Source organism: Anomaloglossus baeobatrachus, chromosome 8 (assembly GCF_048569485.1).
Source record: "Anomaloglossus baeobatrachus isolate aAnoBae1 chromosome 8, aAnoBae1.hap1, whole genome shotgun sequence".
Taxonomy (NCBI): Eukaryota; Metazoa; Chordata; class Amphibia; order Anura; family Aromobatidae; genus Anomaloglossus; species Anomaloglossus baeobatrachus.
This window is the reverse complement of record NC_134360.1, coordinates 193,681,581-193,701,030: the sequence shown is the minus strand read 5'-3', so window position 1 is coordinate 193,701,030 and position 19,450 is coordinate 193,681,581. Positions and strand designations below refer to the sequence as shown.

The 19,450-nt window shown below is 43.4% G+C and overlaps 1 protein-coding gene across 7 annotated transcripts in view; it reads left to right on the top strand.

Annotated features, from left to right (window-relative positions):
- The first annotated feature begins 2,473 nt into the window (after window positions 1-2,473).
- EVI5 (ecotropic viral integration site 5) overlaps window positions 2,474-19,450 on the top strand; it is a 277,847-nt gene continuing 260,870 nt past the window's right edge. For all 7 annotated transcript variants that reach the window (XM_075322331.1, XM_075322329.1, XM_075322333.1 and 4 more), the window contains exon 1: window positions 2,474-2,671. The gene's annotated coding sequence lies outside the window, so the exon portion shown is untranslated. The remainder of the gene's footprint in view (window positions 2,672-19,450) is intronic.

Here is a 19,450-nt window from a genome sequence, read left to right as displayed (position 1 = left end):
TTGCTGTGGCAACTGTCTAATGATGAGCGAATATCGTGCATGAGTCCTATTCTAATTATTAGGACTAGTTCTCAATACTCGCTGGACATTGCACGGTTGCCTCGGCTAATGTGCCAACCAGTGTGCAGTTTCCTCTCTCCATTTTTAACTAAATTTCCAATGTTTTTCCAAAAACTATAAATATGTATCTTAGGTAAAAAGCATGAAAACAAAAAAGTCATACCGACAGATGAAAAAAAAATGTTAGTGTAAAAACAATAGTAGGCCATGCTGGTATTGGTGGTTGTAGGTCATGCTGGTATTGGTGGTTGTAGGCCATGCTGGTGTTGGTAGGACATGCTGGTATTAGTGGTGGTAGGCCATGTTGGTGTTGGTGGTTGTAGGCCATGCTGGTGTTGGTGGTTGTAGGACATGCTGGTGTTGGTAGTTGTAGGACATGCTGGTATTGGTGGTTGTAGGTCATGCTGGTATTGGTGGTGGTAGGACATGCTGGTATTGGTGGTGGTAGGACATGCTGGTGTTGGTAGTTGTAGGACATGCTGGTGTTGGTGGTGGTAGGACATGCTGGTGTTGGTGGTTGTAGGCCATGCTGGTATTGGTGGTTGTGGAACATGCTGGTATTAGTGGTGGTAGGACATGCTGGTATTGGTGGTGGTAGGCCACGCTGGTGTTGGTAGGCCACGCTGGTGTTGGTGGTGGTAGGCCACGCTGGTGTTGGTAGGCCACACTGGTGTTGGTGGTGGTAGGCCACGCTGGTGTTGGTGGTGGTAGGACATGCTGGTAATAGTAGTTGTAGGCTTCCCCTAATATACACTACAGCCTGTATAATAGATCACTGTATACATTGTGGTGATAAGTGGGCACTATCCCTTCTCATGAAAGACTTGACATTAGCACAACCAGGGCCAGCGTCAGTACACCCGGGGGACCCATGGCACCAGAAGGGCTACTCTGCCCGGGGTTTAATTCGCAAACATCTGCCATACATGTATAGCACAGCATGAGAATATCAGCTCACATTATACAGTGAGGATCCTGGCTGTGTTATACAGCTGGCACCTGAGACTAACTGCAGGGATCAGATCTAGCCCAGATTGTAGCAATTTAACCCCTTAGATTCACCTGCCAACAAGTTCAGCGGCTCTGAGCGACTTGTGACGTTGACATTACAGACAATATCAGACAATGGGTGCAGCGGTGGAAACTCAGCACTGGCGTCAAGTAAATAAACCACAGTTAGCTGGAAAAAAAAACAGCTGGGACAGGGGTTTCCAAAACACGCAAATTCCTTTAAAGGGAATTTGTCAGCAGGTTTTTGCTATGTAAGCTGAATCATCATGCTGCATGGAATAACACAGAAAGTTAAAGGATGCCTGTCTTGTCATAGTCCGATAAAAATAATAATAATATTTATTCATTTGTATAGCGCTGTTAATTCCACAGCGCTTTACATACAATGGCGATCTTTTGTTTATTTGCTATGTTTGTTTAAGCAGCAGAACACTTATCATTACAGGACTAGGAATTCACCAGAAAGTCCCACACACCCTCTGCTGTGATTGACACCTCACTGTCAATGTACAATCTCTATAGCGAGCCTACTGTGCGCCGGTTCAGGTCTCTCAGCTCTGCTTGATGACCAAACCTAAAAAGTTAGATTGTGTTACCCAGTAATCTAAGTGATACATCATTGGATTCAGAATCTCTTTGCCTTCATCATGCTGCTGTCAGATGAGGTAGCAAAAACCTGCTGGCAGATTCCCTTTAAGAAGATGGAAATGGGAGAAAGTGCCTCTTGTGACCCCCATGTTCACTCTACCCCCACAATATTATTACCTGGTGCCAGGGACACTGTCCTAGCACCGGAGGGACTAATGGAGGCCCCTGTATCATCACATTTGTACAACTATGAAGCCCAGGACATGGCTCGATTTCACAGGAAATCAGTAATTTGCTAATATTACAATATATTGTACAAATATCAAGTGATGTCCAGTATAAAAGTCAATATATAGATATATTTTTTTAAAAAAAATGGAAGCATAAAAAAAATCTGAAACCTAATACCATCACCTTCTCCTTTTCCTGCAGCGTAAATTAAATAATAATAATAAAAAAATCCAACAATAAATTACTAATTAAAATAAATTATTATAATATTGATCCCGCGTAAACGTAAAAATGGAAAAAAAATTAAACCGCAGCCAAGTCCCAAAAATGTACCAATAAAAACTGCAGTAAAACATGCCCTGATACAACTGTATGGACCAAAAAAAATGAAAGTTATATATCTTGAAAGGAGAGGAGGAAAAATGTAAAGCGCAGTGGGGCCCCTGGAGGGTGTGTCACCAGAAGGGCCCCCTGAGCCTGGAGCACAGCCCCACATGACCCCGGCCTGGGCATGACCCTCAGGCTGAGGGGGGAGGCGGGGCGAGGAGCCAGCAGCAAGCAAAGGGTTAAAAGTGTAGTGCGCCTGCGCGCTGACGTCACGGCTGGTGTATGGTGGCAGCGGCCGCAGTGTGTACGGAGGCGGGGAGTCCGGGTTCTCGGTGCTGGAGGAGGTCGGTACCGGCGCAGGGCTGCACTCCTCACCCCCGGGCGGTGTGTGACGCGGGGCTGAATGGGAAGAGCACGGTTTCTCTGAGCGGGGAGGTTCGGAAAGGTTTCCAAGGTGAGTGCGGTGTGCGGGCAGCTGTGGCCGCGGTCCTGGGCTCGGGGTGATGTTTCCGGCGGCTCCGTGCTCTTTCTGGAGGGTTGTGTTGTGCAGCCCGGGCCTGCTCGGCCCCATCTGGAGGCTCCTAAAGTGCAGACACCCTGCGGCTGCCGGACCGGGCTCCTCCGGGGTGACAGCGCGCACAGCATGCTGGGACTTGTAGTTCCCAGCGCCTCCTCTTATATAACCTCACTAGGAGTCTTGTCCCGGTGACCTGCGTCTTGTCATCGTCTTGTGACGTCAGAAGTCTGTGGATTTCCCTCTGAGGATCTGTAGTGACGGGGTGTACTTTATTTATGACCAATCTCCAATATGCAGATGAGGCGAGGCGCAGTATTTGGGGAGCGCGACAATCACTTCTCCAAACACCATGTCCGAATGTAAACCAATGTCTGTCCCCATCGGGGCGGTGATCGGCCCGGGGGGCCACACCGCTCACCAGTGTGACCAAGTGGGGTGTCTCTGCCACATCCCCAATACTTGTGCCAGGGACAGATTTTATTGTCTCTTCTCCCAGGGCAAGACAATTCGGCTGCAGCATTATAGGGGTCCAACCACGGGACCCCCCCCCCTTCTATTCTCTCCCTTCATTTCCCCGAACTGGAATATGTGACTGGGGATTGTCCAGAACTGACACTGATGACCAACATACAGGATCCATCATTCATATCTGACAGGTGGGGGCCCCGAGACCGGGTACCCAAATGTAAGTAATGCACAAAGCAGAATATCATGGCCCTGTATCTGACAGGTGGGGCTCCGACACTAGGTACCCCGGATGTAAGTAATGTAGAAAACAGAATATCATGGCCCTGTATCTGCCAGGTGGGGGGCCCTGAGACCGGGTACCCAAATGTAAGTAATGTACAAAGCAGAATATCATGGCCCTGTATCTGCCAGGTGGGGCTCCGACACTAGGTACCCCAGATGTAAGTAATGTAGAAAACAGAACACCATGGCCCTGTATTTGAGAGGTGGGGACCCTGACGCTGGGTACCACAAATGTAAGTATTGCACAACGCAGAACACCGCTGTCCACTACATTGTCTGCAAATCAGGGCAGGACTGGACACTGATCAGATATTGATGGCCTCCATCAGGTAGGTCACCAATGTTATCACCCGGACCACCCCTTTAGGAGATGGCAGTTGCATCCGGATAGTGGAAAAGTTAAGTCTCATACAATTCAGTGGGTGTTTTGATAAAAGCTTGTGTTCTGTATTTCTTCTGATCAGCAGAAGCGAAAAGCAAAGATTCACAACCTTAAATGTGACCCCAGCCTCCAAAAGGTCTGCAATCCGGGCACAGAAGTGTATGTGAGGTTCTATGGTTGTATAAAAGGGGATGGGTATGTCACTAGGAGAGGGTCTGGAGTCACTATCCATATCTGCTGGAGCTGCAAGCAGGGTTTGATGTAGGGTGGTAGGAGTCATGTAGGCAGTAACTTAAAATGTGTTATCCAAAGTGGGTGTCCGTCCCCCCCCTCCTTTACTTTGGCAACTTATTTTTGTGACCACGGAAGTGTTCTATACTTAACACTTGACCTGATGCTGGAGGTTCAGGAGCTGCTTGTGTGATATGGGCGGATTAGCTGAGAGATCTTATAACCTTATGTCAGTACCCGTATTTCCAAAAAAACAATGACTGGGCATTTGTTCTTGTTTATGCACCAGTGTGACGATCCCGACCATCACCCAAGGAGTGAGCAGCATGCCTGTTCATTGGAGATCGGATTATTTACATTTCCAAACAATCAATATTGGTAGATCATCTCCCGAGTAATCCAGAGATGTGCTGCTGATAACGTTATATTGTGTGGAGACCAAACAATCGTACTAGCAATCGTTCTGTCCCCATTCATATTCATTAAGATGCCCCTGGATTTTGGTAGCAGATCAAAGTGCGCCTGCGCAGGACCTCCGTGCAAGTGAGTGTGTATGACGTGGACGCGTCATGCACACAGGCTTCAGAAGACGGAGGAGCAAGATGGCCAAGAGAGGAGGCGCCGGTCCCGGAGAACAGCGCCGCCCATCTGGCCAACCAGCACCGCAGCATCCGGTTTAGGTGAGTATTGTAAAGTGATTTTTATGTTTTCACAGCGGCCTGAGCTCTTATATACAGTATTCTAACATGCTGTATATAAGAGCCCACTGATGGTGGCCGCAGTTTATAGGCCCCAAATCTGGTGGCAGGTTCCCTTTTTAAAGGGGTTTTCCCGTGAACAAAGGTTTTCAAAGTTTATTTTAATCTATAGATCTTGGAAAATAATAATTTCTATAATATGATGTGTTTATAAAAAATGTTCCTGTGCTGAGATAATCTTATATATGTGTCTCTGCTTTGTACTGTGTAATGGCAATGTCTGACCCTACAGGGACATGGCCTGATCATACCACATCTCCTGGGCCGGGGAGGACGCAAAAGAGTAGGAAACGTTATAGCATGGGATCAGAGCTGATTCTTTTTGTAAGGTAAAACAATTCCCTGCCTTTAAAAAAATGGTTTACCTCAAAGAATTATTTGCAATCCCGTGCTGTAATGTCTGTGGACTCTCCTTTGCATCCTCCCTTTCCCAGGAGATGTGGTATAATCCCTGTACAGTCAGACACGGCCAGTACACAGCAGGGACACATATATAAGATTGTCAGCACAGGAACATTATTTTTAATCTCATCCAATTGTGGAAATTATTACTAATCCAAGATATATGGATTAATATCAACTTTAAAATGAACTTTATTGATTTGAAAACCCCTTCTAGGCCCTGTGTACACGCTGCAGTTTTTGCCGCAGAATTGCTGCGGGAATGTTCATAAACTTGCTGCAGTCATTCCCCAGCAAAACCTATGGTAAAAAAAAATGGTGTGCGCACACTGCGTGTTTTTCCCCTACAGGTTTTGCTGAAGAATTTCTGCAGCAAAAATAATGAGCATGTCACTTCTTTTCTGCAGACACCTGTGGTTTTTGCCATAGATGATGGTAAAAAAAACGCAGGCACCAACCTGCGGCGAAGACGCAGGTACAGTTCTACCACGATATTCTCCCAGAGGGCGCAGATTTTTCTTCAGAAAAGTCCCATTTTCTAGTGCGCACACAGCCTTAAGCAGGTCAGTAAAAGACCTTTGCTTAGCTTGTGTATAATCAGTCAGTGCTCTTTAATGGAGATTTGATAAGCCTCTATCCTCACATGTCATTGTATCAAAACTATTCAAATCGATCATATGATCGTTCTGTCAATTATCACTCAGCTGCACATCTCATTTACGTGTAAGGGGTGTGTGTGTGTGTGTGTGTGTGTGTGTGTGTGTGTGTGTGTGTGTGTATAATATCTATCTATCTATCACTCACACACATACACAGTACAGACCAAAAGTTTGGACACACCTTCTCATCTCTAGAACAACGAATAACTGTTAAGAGGAGACTTTGTGCAGCAGGCCTTCATGGTAAAATAGCTGCTAGGAACCCACTGCTAAGGACAGGCAACAAGCAGAAGAGACTTGTTTGGGCTAAAGAACACAAGGAATGGACATTAGACCAGTGGAAATCTGTGCTTTGGTCTGATTAGTCCAAATTTGAGATCTTTGGATCCAACTACTGTGTCTTTGTAGAAAAGATGAACGGATGGCCTCTACATGCCTGGTTCCCACCGTGAAGCGTGGGGGGGTGCTTTGCTGGTGACACTGTTGGGGATTTATTCAAAATTGAAGGCATACAGAACCAGCATGCCTACCACAGCATCTTGCTGCGGCATGCTATTCCATCCGGTTTGCGTTTAGTTGGACCATCATTTATTTTTCAACAGGACAATGACCCCAAACACACCTCCAGGCTGTGTAAGGGCTATTTAATTAAGAAGGAGAGTGATGGGGTGCTACGCCAGATGACCTGGCCTCCACAGTCACCAGACCTGAACCCAGTCGAGATAGTTTGGGGTGAGCTGGACCGCAGAGTGAAGGCAAAAGGGGCCAACAAGTGCTAAGCATCTCTGGGAACTCCTTCAAGACTGTTGGAAGACCATTTCCGGTGACTATCTCTTGAAGCTCATCAAGAGAATGCCAAGAGTGTGCAAAGCAGTAATCAAAGCAAAAGGTGGCTACTTTGAAGAACCTAGAATATAAGATAAAAAAAATTGTTTAAAAGAACTGAGAGTCCTCAGTGGTTGATACCTTTTAATGGCTAACTGGAAAGATGGTAATAATTGCAAGCTTTCGAGACTACTCAGGTCTCTTCATCAGGCATGGTATAACACAAAATCTGAAGAGTCACATATTTATACACAACAGGACATAGAAAAGTGCAGTAAAAAAAAAACAAAAAAAAAAGTTATATAAAACTATATATATATATATATATATATATATATATATATATATATATATATATATATATATATATAGTTTTATATAACTTGTTTTTTTTTTGTTTTTTTTTTTACTGCACTTTTCTATGTCCTGTTGTGTATAAATATGTGACTCTTCAGATTTTGTGTTATACCATGCCTGATGAAGAGACCTGAGTAGTCTCGAAAGCTTGCAATTATTACGATCTTTTCAGTTAGCCATTAAAAGGTATCAACCACTGAGGACTCTCAGTTCTTTTAAACAATTTTTTTTATCTCTACTGGCTAACACGGTACAAAGATATATTTTACTTGTAGAATATAAGACACATTTTTAGTTGTTTTATGCTTTTGTTAAGGATTTCATTCCACGTGTCAATTCATAGTTCAATGTGAATCTACAATTTTCAGAGTCATTAAAATGAAAGAAAAGTCATTAAATGACAAGGTGTGTAAAAACGTTTGGTCTGTACGAACATATATAATATATATTTTTTATTTATTTATTTTTTTCCATAAACAATTAGATTCTTCTACAAAGCTTTTCTTGCTCCTTCATTCGGATGATCTCTGGTATAATATTGGGAACATTTGATTTGAGCACTGATTATTAGTGGAAATTGGAAATGAACAAATTGTTTAGATCCAGCAATATTAAATTAGCTTTTATGTGGATGCATTTCTTTTTATTTGGTTGCAAAAGGTAATATCATTGACACATACAGGTGAGAATGTTTCTGTTGGTTCTCCCAGCTGGATATGTGAGATAACATGAGAATGTGGGGCTCTGGGGCAGGATTTCTTTCCAGCATTTCCTTTGATGCACAATAGTTTCTCCCAGGCTATGACTCCTTCCAGATCAGAATAGATTACATTGAACTGCACAATAAATGGAGAGAGGACGCTAATTGACCGATCTATTGTTCTTTGGTGTTGTCTGACACCCAGAGGCATTAGATTTCAGTGGGATCCAAAGGGTTTTCATTATCCTTTTTCTAAAGGCCGCATATACATTAGGGACTGACTTCTTGGCCTCCAGCAACAGCCTAATGTGTATCAGGGCTGTGGAGTCGGAGTCGGAGTCGTGGAGTCTGAGTCGGAGTCGGAGCTCATTTTGGTGGAGTCGGAGTCGGTATAAAATGCACCGACTCCGACTCCTAAAATATATAATAAATTGGGAACCACGGGGGAACACTATTCTCCTTAAGGAGACTTTGCAAGCCAGTCTGGCTGCCAGGTAAGGGGACTTATAGCTGCAATGCCCCTAAAATTCCACGGGGGAACACTATTCTCCTTAAGGAGACTTTGCAAGCCAGTCTGGCTGCCAGGTAAGGGGACTTATAGCTGCAATGCCCCTCTGGGAAATATTCAAATTGTCTCTCCAGTAAAGGAGACAAACTCTAGCACAGCGCCACCTATTGGAAGTAGCGATCCTAAAAGTCACAAGTGGATTTTCGACAATCCTTTGCAATATGACTCAGGATATATAATGGGGACAGGAGTGCAATGCAGAATGTGCTGAATATTTTACTAAATAACAACATTTAGTATAATGCTTATATTTAAGTGAAAAATTTATTGTAGTACAATGTGAACATCAGACATTTAATTGTTTTTATGATACAATAATCAAGATATTTGGATAGAACATAAAATATTTATTGGAATACAACTTTAGAACACAAAAAAACTAATAAATTGTAAATATGTAATATATATAATATATATATATATATATACAGTGTATATACACACACACAAGATATATATGTAATCTACTGTATATTACATAGTGTATTACATATTTACAATTTATTACAGTTTTTTGTGTTCTAAAGTTGTATTCCAATAAATATATTTATGTTCTATCCAAATATCTTGATTATTGTATCATAAAAATTATTAAATGTCTGATGTTCACATACACATATTCATGTACTACAATAAATTTTTCACCTAACTATAAGCAATATATGTAGGAGTCGGAGCCTGAGTCGGAGCCTGAGTCGGAGCCTGAGTCGGAGCCTGAGTCGGAGCCTGAGTCGGAGCCTGAGTCGGAGCCTGAGTCGGAGCCTGAGTCGGAGCCTGAGTCGGAGCCTGAGTCGGAGCCTGAGTCGGAGCCTGAGTCGGAGCCTGAGTCGGAGCCGGAGTCGGAGCCAGAGAATTTGAGGAGTCGGAGTCGGAGTCGAAGGTTTGGCTTACCGACTCCACAGCCCTGATGTGTATGGGTGCTCCTTCCCCAACAGATTAATTTGGAGAGATAAGGATCCCACATCTCTAATTTCGGGCTGATGATCCATTTTGTTCTCTGTGAGATTTGGTATCTCTTGTAGCAGCAGAGCTGTGTGGCGCCCTTGGAGACATGGCTGTAGTTTGGCTATTTTGTATGGAGTGCATAAGGATAACTGTAATGTCTATCATTAATAATTATTTATTATTGTAGTGGCATTTATTCCATGACTCTTTACGAGTGAAAGAGGGTACACTTATAACAATATAAAACAGACTGGTACAAGAGTAGTGAGGACCCTGCCTGCGAGGGCTCAGTCTACAGTGAATGGGTGATGGTACAATATTTGAGGAGAAAGCTGTACTGGACAGAGTTATTGTAGGTTGTAGGCTTGTTGGAAGAGATGGGTCTTCAGGTTCCTCTTGAAGCTTTCCACAGTAGGGGAGAGTCTGATATGCTGGGGTAGAGCGTTCCAGAGTATGGTGGAGGCACGGGAGAAATCTTGTACGCGATTGTGGGAAGAGGAGATGAGAGACAAGTACAGAAGGAGATCTTGTGAATATCAGAGGTTGCGTGCAGGTAGGTACCGGGAGACTAGGTCACAGATGTGAGGAGGAGACAGGTTGTGGATGGCTTTGTAGGTCATGGTTAATGTTGTGAACTGGAGTCATTGGGCAATGGGAAGCCAGTGATGGGATTGGTAGAGATGCGAGGCTGGGGAATAGCGACGAGGGGAGAGGTGGATTAAGCAGGCCGCAGAGTTTAGGATAGATTGGAGGGGTGCAAGTGTGTTGGAAGGGAGGCCAGAGAGCAGGAGGTTGCAGTAGTCGAGGTGGGAGATGATGAGGGCATGCACTAATGATTTTGCTATTCATAGGAATAAAGGCCCAATATAGATTCGATAAGTGTTGGCCTTGCAATCATATGGTTGACGGCCATCTCTACCATACCCAGGAGTGCTCGCTCGGCCTGAGTGGTCTAGTTGGAGGTCCAAGGTAAAGTGAGGATTAGAGACCATACCGAATGATAAAACTACACCCTCGTGTGATAGGCAATGCCTTCATATAGTTTAACTGATTAAGATATTTTTCCAGAATTGAGAGATGGCTAAAGAAGGGGTTAAATCTGCACTTCCCAATTAATTCATTGGAAAAAATGATTCCTTCAGTGAGATTTATTAATCCAACGCATTTCAGAGTAACCCAACTCCTTCCTCAGAGATAAATCACATATGGATACATGAATCATGGAGGTATAGATACAGCTCCTTTTTGAAAAATGGTGCAAGGCTTAACAGACTCCGAATGATACATTATATATACGTCATACATACAATGTAATTTTGGTGGACAGGGTAGATGACCTCATACTGCAATAAAAGGGAATTGCATACCTAAAAAGTAAAAATCCATACACAAGAAGGAAAAAAGAGAACAGAAAAAAAAAATGTTGCAACTAGTAACTTCAGAATGGAAGCTTATTTATACGTTGCCACTATTGCCATAGTTTGTGCTCTGAACCCATGTTGGCTAATGATTGTACATTAGTGGGAAAAACTGTGATATCGCTGCCAAAGATGTGCAGCCTATTAATAAGGGGTTTGAAAACCCGACCCTCCGCATGTGGGAAGATTGCAGCAGCACCTCCCTTAGCAAGTGGAAATGTATAGGAAAAAATGATTACTAATCTATTATTTTGAGGTTCTGGAATATACAGATGGAAAGTAGTCACAGATTTAGTGCAGAGGTACAACATTTGTACCCCTCAATCCACATCCTTATATATATTGATATTTTTGATTTATTTTGACATTTGAAACGTAAGTCATTAAGGGACTAGTACCATCTGTTAGGACATGCTGCCCTCTTAAAAACATTAACAACCAGTGATTAATTTCTAATATATCTTAAAGATTCAATGGTTTTTAGTATACCATAAATCAAAGTAAGGGGCTGCTGAGAATTCTTTGGCTTTACCCAGAAAGAAATGAGAGAGGATGATAAAACTTTACATTTATTCCGCATACTCTCCTCTGATGTCAGCACACTTCTTACATCGATATGCCAAGTTCTGTAAGCCTAGCAAAAAGGATTTTGGTTGTGCCTCAAACCAGACATCTGTAGCAGCCATGGCATCAGAAATGGTGTGAAATTTGGTACCCTTGAAGTGTTTCTTCAGGTTTGGAAACAGATGATAGTCGAAGAGAGCTAGATCTGGTGAATAAGGTGGGTGGTCAACCAGCTGGAATCCCAGCTCTGCCAGTTTTGCGGTGGACACTTGTGCAGTGTGAGCGGAGGCGTTGTCTTGCAGGAACAAGAGTCCTGTGGACAGTTTGCCGCACCTTTTGGCCTTCAGAGCTGCCTTCATTTGGTCCAAAAGTTCAGTGCATTGATGGTGGAACCCTTTTGAAGGTAGTCCACTAGCAGCACACCCTCCTTATCCCAGAACACAGACGCCATCACCTTAGTGGCTGATTTTTGTACCCTGAACTTCTTTGGACGAGGAGAACCACTGTGCCTCCACTCTTTTGACTGCTCCTTGTTTTCAGGGTCATACAAATAAATCCAGGTCTCATCCATAGTGACCAGTCGCTCCAGGAACATCTTATCCGTCCAGAAACACTGACAAATGTAGTGGGAAGTTTTCACTCGCTGCTTCTCTGATCTATTGTCAAACATTCGGTGACCCACTTTGCAGAAGCTTCCTCATGTCCAAATTTTCATGGATAATGACACAAACACATTCCTGGGAAATACCCATGATGTCTGCTATTGATTTAGCTGAAATCCGTAGATTCTCCAGTATGAGGTTGTGCGCAGCATCGACGATCTCCGGAACAACAACCACTCTCGGTCGTCCAGGACGTTCCTCATTATCGGGGCTGAAGCGGCCTGTTTTAAATTTGGCAACCCAGTTCTTAACTGTGGAATATGAAGGGCATTGATCCCCAATGTCTGCGACATATCACCATGAATATCCTTCTCGGACTTTCCTTACAGAAACAAGAATTTTATCCCTCCTCTGCTCTCAGTTGCTGTGAATATCGCATTAGACTCCAACATTCTATTTTTCCGCATGCGTAGAACACTGTTGCCATAAGCAACGAATACAAAATTTGGAAAACCTATGTTAGACACACAAGGCTTTCATGTGATGTAACATTCGTTACCATAGAATAAAAAAAAAATCACAGACTTATCAACAGCCCCTCGTAGTACATATGAACATGAGAAATTTTGTAATATAGTTGACTAGAGAATTTTGCCACTACCTTCACTTATGAGCGACCTCCTTTCCCCTCTCCTTTTCTTAACTGGTCCTCCACTTCAGAACCCCCCCCCCCCATCTAAACTGCATTTTGCTCAGACAACACTGAATGCCAGCACAGTGAGTGGTCAGGTTATACCTCCTATAATCTCTGCAGAGGTAGACACAGATTGTGCTGAGCTCTGACCTCATCCCAGAGCTGGATTCACAGATACCCTGCTCAGCATTCCTTTTATACTTTTCTCCACTTGTGTTCCGCTTTTTTTTCTAAGAACAGAAATCTGTTTGTGCTGTGCTCCTTATAGGAGATGTAATACCAGCTAGTCTTCTCTCACCAGATCACAGTCCATTGCAAATGAGGGATACACAGGCCCTGCAGAGGGGAAAACTTGTGAAATTGCAGTATACAAGTCCCATATTAAGGCCACACACAAGGCTATTCCTCATGTACACACAAGTCCACTTTTATTCTAAAAAGTTACTGCACTTGAAAATATAGTTACTAGGGATGATCGAATACCTGAAATATTCGGCTTCGCAAATATCCGACGAATAGGTCGCCGCTATGCGAATATTCAATGCACAATGTAAGTCTTTGGGAAGCCCGAATAGTTGTTGTTCGGGTTTCCCATAGACTTACATTGCGCATCGAATATTCGTGAATAGTCAAATAGCGGCGACCTATTCGGCAAATATTCGCAAAGCCGAATATTTGAGGTATTCGATCATCCCTAATGGTTACCCTTTATCCCCCATAGAGGCCAAAAGTCTTTCTGTTTTATCGGCTAATCTCTGCTAAAAAAAAAAAGGTAGAAGCACCAATAGAGGCTGTTGGTGTTGAGTGAACAGGGCTTGATTTTATTATCCTTCACACTTTAGTACAATTTATTATTGACGTGAATAGGATCTGGGCTTCTGTATCCATGAAAGGCCTGTGTGCTGTTTTGGGGGGCAGACCTGCACCGATTGATATCGATGACCTCTCCTATGGATAGATCAACAATAATATATATTCTCTTCACTTTCCATGCGCTTTGGTCTTATACTGGACATATTCTTAGAGGGCCAGATAGACAATAGTTGGCTGTCGACTAAATAATGGTTCAGCCAGAAGTAATATCTCCAGACTTCTGTGGCTGCCGTATAACTCGCCAAGAAGAGAAGGATCATCAGTCCGATCTCGGGCAAGCCCCCTCCTTATAACTGCTGGCATTATCTATTGGGGGTGCCCCATGCGCATTGGGCTGTTGGGGGATTTGTCCAATGCTGGGCAGCCACTTTTTTTTCGGCCATTACTAGCTATCACGTGTTTCGCTCATTTTTTGCTTTTCTTCCTCAATATGAAGTTGTTAGGTGATCGGGTTTCTTTTCACAGTTCTTGGCCTACAGCTTTCACTAAATTGTTTAGTAATCAGCTCAAAAAATGTCTGAAGAGACTTTTGGTTTCCTCTTCCAAAAAAAAATAATCACATACCTCTGAATGCGTCTGAGACTCTAAACACATGACGTCTCCCAGGTGTTGCCTGTAACTCCTGTGGACAGGTGGAGTGGAGGGACGCCGGTGTCGTAATGTGAGAGCGGCTGTGTTGTGTTTTCATAGCCATGAAAGCCGTCCCTGTACGCTTCCTCAACGATGAAAGTCCCGGCTTAGTTTTAGGTGTAACTCTATAAATGCCTGAAAGAACTCGTTGTACAATGATGGTTACTTGGACCGTGAGGTCACAAGACCTAAGAAGGTATCTTAAAAGTACACGCAACTTGAGTTATGCCGACTGCAAATTTACCAAATGTTTTCAGTACATTTCTGTCGACGTGTGAGATATGTCTTTATATGCCTTCTGTAACAGGTCGATCATTCAGGGTGCCGGTGAAACGAGTGCACGGTGGAATATAGTACGTGATTAATAATTTTTTTTTTTTTTTTTCCCCCAGTTGTCTTCAGCTCTACATCCTTTAGTGTATATGAAGTCATTTTGACGACTTCATTGTCCAACTCGAAAAGGCCTTTTCAACTGAAAAAGGGTCTCCTTTAATTCCGTGAAAGAGGTAATCCATTATTCGGACAGTCCCTTCTTAAAGCAGCACTGCACCATTTTTTTATTCATTTGTTTTTCATTTCACCACTAGAATGGAGCTTTAAATCGAAGTCCCTTGCTCCGAACTCCCTTTCCGGTGTCTTTTATCTTCTATCCGTGCTACTCTTCGGTCTTCTGCAGTTTGTGTTCTGCCGGCAGCTCCAGTGTTTCATGGAGCACACCGGAGGTCATAACTCAAACACAACTCTATGAGAGCCTCGTTTTGGCCTCTTTCTGGCTCTTGTATAGTTGCATTGAGTTGTAACTTGTCGGAGCTTCTGACTACCGACCAGACAGCAGTTGTGGGCACAAAATGTCGCAGAATCGAGGCGAGCGATGATCTTTTCAGGCGCTAGATTTGCTGGCCAACACCTGATGTCACAGACACTGGGCTATCGCCTAGCAATGAAGGCAGCGCTAAGGAAGGAGATACCTTATGAAAGTTTTTTTTTTTTTTTTTTTTTCTTAACTAATTTGTGAATTGGGAAAATCAGACATTTGAGATTGAGGCATCAGCATATAAAAAGTTGCCAATGTATTTATATGAGCATCCATGTAATTGAAAGATAAACTGTTTAGGGGGAATTGATCTTGGTAACATTCCCTTTTTAAAAGGTGTTGTTCAATTTTTAATTTAATTTTCTCCCACAACTTGCAAGTCTAATTTTTAAAGGTAACCTTCCACCATTTTGAGCATGTTAAACTAGCCACATCTTGGAATAATGGCTGTGCATGTATTATTACAAACACTTCTAGATGTCCTCTCACAGCAGTCTGTGTGGGAGAAGGGTGTGAGCTGACAGCACTGTGGGATAAACTGTGGAAGTGTTTGTAATGATGCATAACTCGGCTCTGCTGTATTTCTACACAGCATCTGCAGAGATCAGTGAGAGAGGGCGGGTTCTTTTGTCCCCTGCATGAGGCTGCCTGCTTATGATTGGTCAAAGTCTAGCAGGGGAAGATGTACACGCCCCCAGAGACAAATCTCTGGTTATGCCCAATTGAACGTTACATAAGTTATAACCTAATCTTTACAAGCTATTATCTTTAATTTAAAAAAAAATAAAAATTTACTGAGCAGCCCTGCCACTATTTCATGATGTGGCCAGTTTGTGCCCCAATTGTTATAAAGTCCTTTCACTTTTTAAATCTTATTCATACTTTTTAAAGGGAAATGCCACTTGTAGCTGTATTTTGGTCATATACCCAGGTAGCTAATACCCCTAACAAAATTTACTTTTCTAAATGTAGATGAAATGTCCACTACAAACTGCAACATGAACAGTCCTTTAGCAGGTTTTTTTTTTTTTCCGTTTCTGAGGTTTTCAGAAGAGTTGTAAAATCTCCACATTTCTACTCCTTTGAAATTTATTTATTTATTTTCTTTTCTCTGCCCAAAAAAAATTCGCTCTGCGAGCTGCAGCATTAGGGCCCTATTATTAGCAGTGGATTTGATGCATATTTTCTGCAGCATTTCCATAGAAAAAATTGCATGTCTGTGAAAATCTGCAGAAACATTAGAAATCTGCATCCATTTCATTTACACACAAAAATTCTGCTACTGGTAGATGTGTTGCTAATCTCATTTAGTTGGTTGATACTCTTTTAGTCCATATGCACAGTGTTTTTGATGCATTTTTTTTTTGTGTGTGCATGTTTGTCACAAATCTGCATGCCTATCCTTATGCCAGTAAATCAATGAGAATTGTGCATATGTTGCTTATTTCCCTGCAGATTTGGTGCAAAAAAATGATCTCTGCAGCATGTCAATTCTTGGTCATTTTTCAGCCCTTACAACCCATTGACTTGATTATGAAAAACATATAAAAAAAAATGCACCATTAAAAGCACTGCATTTTTCTTCTGATTTTTTTGCCAGAAGACTCTGAAAATTTCTACACCAAATACTCAGCGTGCACATATAGCCTTAGCCATTCTTTTTTGAACGACTTGCCCAATACAGAAATAAAAACTTTTTTTCAGGCATATATGTGCTTAAAGGGAACTTGTCACCAGATTTGGCGACTATAAGCTGCTGCTACCACCAGTGAGCTATACTGTATATAAGAGCCCAGGCCACTCTGTTTGACCTAAAAAAACACTTGAGGGGCGGTCTGGTCCAATGGGTGTTGCTCCTCACCGGCGCCATCTTTCTAAGACAATCGTTGTCCTTCTTCTTAGACCCATGTGCGTGATGCGGCCTACGTCATTTTAGTTAGCCAACATTGAGGTCCTGCATGCGAGGGCGCACTTTGAACTGATCTTCTCAGGGCATATCAAAGTATTGTGGTGCGCATGTGCTGGCGGTCTTTAATCTTTCCTCGCGTCCGCGCATTACGATACTTTGATCTGCTCTCAGCAGATTTACATTGCCAGTCCGCCTTAGCAGGGCAGATCAAAATGTGGCCTGTACAGGACCACAATGTCTGCCTGTGTCCATGACGTAGATGCATCATCCACTCTGGGCTGTGTAGAAGGACAGAAATCGCAGCAGAGAGGAGGTGCCAGGCTGGAGAGCAGCGACACCGACCAGACCATCCCTTAGGTGAGTATTCTAAAAGTGTTTTTTACATTATACAGCGCGGCCTGGGTTCTTATATACAGTATTCTGGAATGCCGTATAAGTCCACTGGTGGTTGCCGCAGCGTATAGGCCTCAAATCTGGTGACTGGTTCCCTTTTTAAAATTTGAAGGCTGATGGCATACCCATATTTTGGCAACAGCAGAGATGCCTGCACTATACGGAAGTCAGAGGATCGCTGCTTTGACATGCTCATCTAGTCACCTGACCGCTGCAGCCAATCACAGGCTGCAGCGATACTGACTTTCGAGTGGAGCAGCATTGATTTTGGAGCCTGCACAACCTCTGGAAATAGTTTGTGCTAAATACAAAGGGGCCCTGGTAAGGGAGTATGCCGCTGTTATGTTGGATGTTGCTATTAACCTGCAGATATTAGATAAAAGGTTATGAAGAAACCTATAGTGCGAGTACCTGGAGAAAATGAGCTTTTATTCCTCCCAGGAGCTGCCGGCTTTCGGTCATACAGGTGGACATAGTCGCTGGCGCACGCCCCGGCACTTGACAGTGTGCACAGCCGGCTGTCCACATTCAACCTGCCAAATCTAAGTGTCTGAGGAATGTTAGAGACCCCTATTAGTGCAGCCAGCTGTCTTGTGTGGGTATAGCGGTTTTACACTAGTGAGTTTTCCATATTTCTGACTTTCTTCGCCCAGTCTGCTCCTGTTAGATTTGCCAGCACGTTCCCTTTATTTCCATCCCGCTATTTCTCCGTTGGGTAGGTGCATAATGGCGCTTGGTTTTCTAACATCTCGCTTATCTTTAACCGGACCATTTATGTTTAACTAGGATTATATTCGCTCGTGCTGGATCCAGGTTCTAATTTGTCATTTATAAATGTGGAAAATGTATCCTAGGTTAATTCTTTGTGAAATACACTTTTGATGAATAACATCCTTCCCCTCGAAAAACCTGCCAGACCGGGGTTTGTGTTGTCTTCTGCTCAGACAGATGTCTGTGGAATTGTAAGCAGTCCTGTGTGCTGAGGATCCCTGTACACCGCCATGGCTCGCTCTGTATACTTTCTGACTGTCTGCTTTTGTCTTCCACATTTATGAATAAGCCGTCTTCCTTTTTCCCTCTATCATCCACATACCACTGGCGGGGTGCGGGTCCCTTCCCCCTCAGGATTTGGCATATGCTTTGTATTTAGTACAATGATATACTGCTGTGGATTATCATTCTTTTACTGTTTCTAGGCTAGATTATGTCAAAACTGATTAGACTAAATCAGATCATACACGTTCGATGGCTGTCGGATGAATGATGCTTCGGCCGATTTGCCTGACAACCATGTGAACTTTGTATGAAGAGTGCCATCACAGCCCAGGTGAGTGTATAGCATTTGAATGGAACAGCATTTTTTAATGGGGGGGGGGGGAAGAAATCCGCATAATTTCAATTTACACCCAAAACTTTACATGTGTATGAAACTCTTTCAAAGACAAGTTCAACAATGCATTGGATATGCTAGTCCGCTCCTCCGTTACTGGAAAATCAGCGGTTTAATTGATATGCAAATGAGATTAAAGAGCTATGGTAGATCTGCAGCATCTGTCACTCCAGCTCTATTTCCCGCCCAGCGCTGCCTCCTACTTCACGGATATCCTCTATGCCGTGGGACTTCAGGCAGAGGAGCTGTTGGTCAAGCAGGAGGATGTGGCGCTGGGTGGGAATACCCCTTTAAAGGGAACCTGTCAGGTGCAATATACACCCAGAACCACAAGCAGTTCTGGGTATATGTTGCTAATCCCTGCCTAACTGTCCCTGTATCTAGTAGCATAGATAAAGGGATCTTTATAAAAAGTATTTCTAAAGATCCTTTATGATATGCTAATGAGGCCAGCGACTAATCGCAAGGGCATTACTTCCCTTGGCTACTTGGCCCCCTTAGCCTATTAGCACGCCCCTATGAGCGTGCTAACATGCCAATGAATACGCAGCGTCAGAGGCATGGCCGCCGCTGGTTTTCGTCTCGGTGCGCATGGTCAGAAGTCCCCGAACTTCTGGTCATGCGCACTATGCAGCTGGATATACACGTCTCCGCTTCAAACTAGTGTAGTGTTGTATGGCCGGAAGTCCGAGCACTTCTGATCCGTTTGCACTGGCTCTAAGCCCGGTGTTCCAAGGCGGTGCAATGGAGACAGGTATGCGCATCACTGCCGATGATGATGCTGGACAATGGGCATTGCAGAACATGTTGGCACACCCCTGTGGGCCTGCTAACATTCTAAGAGGGCGGAAT